The sequence below is a fragment of the Oryctolagus cuniculus genome, chromosome 3 (assembly GCF_051225735.1).
Source record: "Oryctolagus cuniculus isolate XC-2025 breed Fujian yellow rabbit chromosome 3, ASM5122573v1, whole genome shotgun sequence".
Lineage (NCBI taxonomy): Eukaryota > Metazoa > Chordata > Mammalia > Lagomorpha > Leporidae > Oryctolagus > Oryctolagus cuniculus.
The window spans coordinates 174,808,487-174,813,932 of record NC_142869.1 but is presented as its reverse complement, the minus strand read 5'-3'; the positions used below and the strand labels follow the sequence as shown (position 1 = coordinate 174,813,932).

The 5,446-nt window shown below is 48.6% G+C and overlaps 1 non-coding gene across 1 annotated transcript; it reads right to left on the bottom strand.

Moving 5' to 3' along the window:
• Positions 1–4,469: 4,469 nt before the first annotated feature.
• On the bottom strand, positions 4,470–4,571 carry LOC149127612 (U6 spliceosomal RNA). Its single transcript, XR_016232043.1, has one exon. It is a non-coding gene; the product is annotated as a U6 spliceosomal RNA (small nuclear RNA).
• Positions 4,572–5,446: the final 875 nt, after the last annotated feature.

Here is a 5,446-nt window from a genome sequence, read left to right as displayed (position 1 = left end):
TCAGAGGTTTTAGATCATTTCTCCTAGGTGTTAATCAGTTCTAGCCATATGGTGAGGGTGAGGTAATTCATTATTACTTTACAATGAATGCCCTTAATTACACTTTCACTGGTAATATCAGTCCTTCTGTTTATGTGAGTTTGGAAGAGCCGCTGCAGGCCGCGTGATCTGCATTACATGGAAGACGGGCTCCAGCTGACTTTCTGTAAGCTCGCATTAGGACATGAGTGTGGGAAGACAGGAGCAGGTGGGACAACGAGCACATGCAGGGGCTGCCCGCCCACTCCACCGCCTGGCTGGCCCTTCTTCCCCTCCAGTTGCTCCGGGCATTTCATACTTAGCTGTGAGCTCACTTGCAGTCGTGCCAATCTGATGGCCAGCAGCAAGGCGTCCGCCCCATTTCCAATTCTCCCGCTGCCCCTGGGGATATACGCGACTCGGTTTTACTTACTGGTGGTGAGTGGCCGCTCCCCTTGGCAGCATCCAGGAAAGCTAATTACTTTCTCCAAAACACAGGTAAGTGGCCCTGAGAATGTCCAGGACTCACCACCGAATGGAAAGTCCTCCTGCCAGTGGCCAAGGCACCGAGGTGATCTTGGGTCTGGGGGAGCCGTTGGTTGGGTCCATTCTCATGGCAGTCAAGACCTATTTATCTTGTTAGATGGCACAGGAGGACCCAGGGAAGTTAGTGACTCCAAGCTGCCATTCTAGTCCATCAGTGTCTCTTGAGGATCCATGCATTTATTCACTCAACAAAAAATTTTTCAGAGTTCCTACTACACTTTCATTCATTAGGATTTTTTGGAGGTGACAATTTTTTGGGTAATAAATCAGTCATACAGTCATAAAGTCATAACTAAAAGTGTGAGACAAAAAATCCCAAGGATCACATAACAAATACAAGTAATTTTGGAAGAAAATATCATCACCCCTGATGTCTTTAAAATACATGAATTTGTAAATGAATATTTATTGAAATCTGAGAGATCTTTATTTAAAAAACTGTAATTTCAAATGTTCTCTGCAAAATCTCTCTATGGTAAACACCTTTGTCTGAATGTTTCTGGACAACATTGTGGTTGATAAATCCTATTTTCACATTACTACAGGTCACTTCAAAAAGTTCATGGAAAATGGAACCCAAAGGTAAGCTTCTTTTGGTATAAAAATATTGAAATCCATGCCTAAGAGGAGCCTTTTAAAATTCGTGAAAAATGCATACTATGAGAAAACTATGCATGGATTTCAAAATGGTTTTACAGCAAAACTAACCTTTTAATTCTACTTTCCATGAACTCCTTGAAGTACCCTCATGTAATCATTTACCACATAGCTGTATTTTAGCTTCAGATAGTCATTGATAAAAGCTAATGCTTTAGGTGCTTTTACTTATAACTTTGAAGAAAAATGTGTAATCAAACAATAGTAAAAATAGTACACTGAACAGCCACATATTCATTATCTGCACTCAAACCTTGTTAAAATGTTATCGTATTTACTTCATCTGTGTGTTTTTACATAGGTTTTGCTAAACTATTTAAAAGTCAGTTTCAGTCATCATGACAGTTCAGGGTTAAGTATTTCATCTTGTAGCTCTAAAAATTAATAATATGTTCCCTATTAACAAAAATACCATCATTAAACCAGTAAAATTACTAATAGTTCCCTAATTCTGTTTTCCCAACTAGTCCAGATGTATTTTACAGCTGTTTTCACTTACGGTTTAAACGTTCACTGAAATCATCATGAAATAGCTAGCACCAGTATATTCTTAAATATACAACGTCTCCTCCCATTCCATTCCTTTTAAAGCCGGCCACGTTGCTCAAGCACCTTAAGACTGACACTCAACACAAAGGAGCTTTGGGTATCTCAGCCTCCTTCGTAAGTTTTGGCTAAAACCCTCTCCACGCTTTGCTGTCTTTCTTACCTTTCTTCACCTGGTTCCTTACCTTCTAGATCTACCTGCGTTTTGTCACTCCTCAAACCCCACACCATTTGCCCTCTCCACTCTTTTTATTATTATTATTATTTATTTGAAAGGCGGAGTTACAGGGAGAGGAGGGACAGACAGAAAAATCTTCCATCTGCTGGTTCACTCCCCAAATGGCCACAAAGACCGGTGCTGGGCCAAGCCAAAACCAGGAGCCAGGAGCTTCATTTGGGTCTCCCACATGGGCACCTGCTTTCTCAGGTGAATTAGTATGGAGCTGGATGGGAAATGGAGCAGCCGGGACTTGAACCAGTACCCATGTGTGATGCCAGTGCTGCAGGAAGCAGCTTATCCCATTATGCCACAGCGCTGGCCCCGCCCTCACCAGTCTTGGCCTTGGTTCCCTCCAGGACAGTTTTTTTTTTTTTTATTTGACAGGTAGAGTTATAGAGAGTGAGAGTGAGAGTGAGAGTGAGAGAGAGAGAGAGAGAGAGAGAGAAAGGTCTTCCTTCTGTTGGTTCACTCCCCTAATGGCCGCTACGGCCGACACTGCGCCGATCCAAAGCCAGGAGCTGGGTGCTTCCTCCCAGTCCCCCTTGCGGGTGCAGGGCCCAAGCACTTGGGCCATCCTCCGCTGCCCTCCCGGGCCACAGCAGAGAGCTGGCCTGGAAGAGGAGCAACCGGGACTAGAACCCGGGGCGCTGGCGCCACAGGCAGAGGATTAGCCAAGTGAGCCATGGCGCCATCCTCCAGGACAGTTTTTAAACTCTCCCTCTGGATCTCTTTCTCTCAACTCTTCTAACCCAATTGACCTAACCAATCCCAAATCAGTCAAACCGTACCTTTAGAGTCTACCAGGGCTCCCACCTAGGGCGATGGGACATTTTTGCATTCAGCCCATGGTGCAGGGGGTGCAGGGGGTGCAGGGGGTGCAGGGATTTCAGACACCAGAGAAGATCTCTCAGAGTTCAGTCATGCCACACTTCCCCTGCCCTGCTGTAGCTGAGCGCTCTCCCACAGCCTCACTCCTGACTCCCACCTTCTCTGTCGGGCATCTTCAGGTTGATGCTTCATTGAACTGTTTGGTCCTGTGCATCAGGCCTCAACGAATGAAGGGCTTCTCTGCATTCCAGCTGCACCTGGGCAGAGCCCCCCTCTTAAGTGAAGTAGGGAAGGGCCGGATCAGGATCCCTGGGCAGGTACCCAGGGAGCAATGACTCGATGCTCCATTAAATCACGGCCGCAATGCTTAGAGAATTTCTCCAGGGACCAGTGTGTGGCACAGCGGATCAAGCCACCGCCTGCAATGCCAGCATCCCATATGGACACCAGTTTTGAGTCTTGGATGTTCCACTTCCAGTCCAGCTCCCCACAAGCAGCCTGGGAAAAGCAGAAGATGGCCCCAAAAAAGCCAGGAGCAGAAGTGGAGCAACCGTGACTCAAACAGGTGCTCCTGCGCTCTGGGGGTATTTGAAGTCCTGTCAGAGTGTCTTACTCCTCATGTATACTTTTCTCCAACATCCTCACGGCAAGTTCAGTCTTGTGTTTCACACTGATTTGCACTGCTTGCACTACTGAGATTCACCCTGAAGCTACCTTCAGTGGACATCCATCCAGCCCTTACTGAGAACGCTTATATGTTAGGAGCTCGGTTACCATATATTTTGGTAATCTTTAGGCACTACTGTATTTCATTAAAATCTATTTTCACTTCATAATGGATGATCTTATTCTTGAAGGTTAATGACAACACTTGTTGCTATTGCTAACTCTTCAATCAGCTTAGTCTTGGACTGCTTTTTGAAAGATTTCTTTATTTGAAAGGCAGATTTACAGAAAAAGAGGGAGAGATAGACACAGCGATCTTCCATCTTCTGGTTTACTCCTCAAATGGTCACACTAGCAGGGGCTGGACCTGGCCAAATCCAGGCAACTGGAACTCCACCCAGGTCTCTGATGTGGGTGCAGGGGCCAAGTACTTGACCATCTTCCACTGCTTTCCCAGGCTCATTAGCAGGGAGCTGGATCAGAAGTGGCACACCCAGGGCTTGAACTGGTGCTCATATGGGATGCTGGCATCACAGGTGGTGGCTTAACCCACTGCACCACAGCACCAGCCCCAGCCTTTGGCCTTTCTAATAGATCAGCTCTTGAATGGAGTCTGTTGACTGTGCTGTTCAACTGTCTATTAATTCTCCTCCAAAATTATTTTCATTTACTAGGGCAGCAATTTAGATATTCCTTAATTCCAGTACCTTCTTATGCTTTATGTACATGGAAACATCAATCATTCCAACTTGTGGGTCTAAATCCTCCCCACTACACAGACTAGCATCTGTCACATTCAGGTCCACCAGTAGCTGAACAAGTACTGCTCCTTCTTCCATCGTTAGTACATGATAACCACAGAACTCACTCGAGAGATTCCACTGAATAGTCAAGCACCACGAGTAATCAGCCTTGCTCTTTTCAAGAGGGCTAATCAAAGCCACACTCTGGCATGCCCAGGAGGCTCTCAAGACGAGGCAAATCCTGCACAACAATGGAAGTCTTCACAAGTTCATGGGTCACCTTGTGCAGGGCCATGCTCATCTGTGTATTGTTCTAATTTCAGTGTATGTGCCACCAAAGCAAGCACTTAACAAATGTCTGATCGTTAGCTGTATGTCAGGACACTGGGCTCAAGGACATTTAAGGAGAGAGGAATGAGGAGAGAGGACAGATGAGAGAGGAGAGGGGAGAGGGGAGAGGAGGGAGGGGAGGGGAGAGGACAGGGAGAGGAGGGGAGAGGAGGGAGGGGAGAGGAGGGAGGGGAGAGGAGGGGAGGGGAGAGGACAGGGAGAGGAGGGGAGAGGACAGGGAGAGGAGAGGAGAGGAGAGGAGAGGAGAGGAGAGAGGAGAGGAGAGGAGAGGAGAGGAGATGGGAGAGAGGAGAGGAGGGGAAGGGAGAGGAGGGGAGAGGAGAGGAGGGAAGAGAAGGGGAGGGGAGAGGAGGGGAGAGGAGGGGAGAGGGAGAGGACAGGAAGAGAGGAGGAAGGGGAGGGGAGGGGAGAGGAGAGGACAGGGAGAGGAGGGGAGAGGAGAGGAGGGAGGGGAGGGGAGAGGAGGAAGGGGAGGGGAGAGGACAGGGAGAGGAGGGGAGAGGGAGAGGACAGGAAGAGAGGAGGAAGGGGAGGGGAGGGGAGAGGAGAGGACAGGGAAAGGAGGGGAGAGGACAGGGAGAGGAGAGGAGGGAGGGGAGAGGAGGAAGGGGAGGGGAGAGGACAGGGAGAGGAGGGGAGAGGGAGAGGACAGGAAGAGAGGAGGAAGGGGAGGGGAGGGGAGAGGAGAGGACAGGGAAAGGAGGGGAGAGGACAGGGAGAGGAGAGGAGGGAGGGGATGGCGGAGGACAGGAAAGGAAAGGAGAGGAGAGGAGGAAGGGGAGGGGAGAGGACAGGAAAGGAGAGGAGGGGAGCAGGAGAGGACAGGAAAGGAGAGGAGAGGAGAGGGGAGAGGACAGGAAAGGAGAGGAGG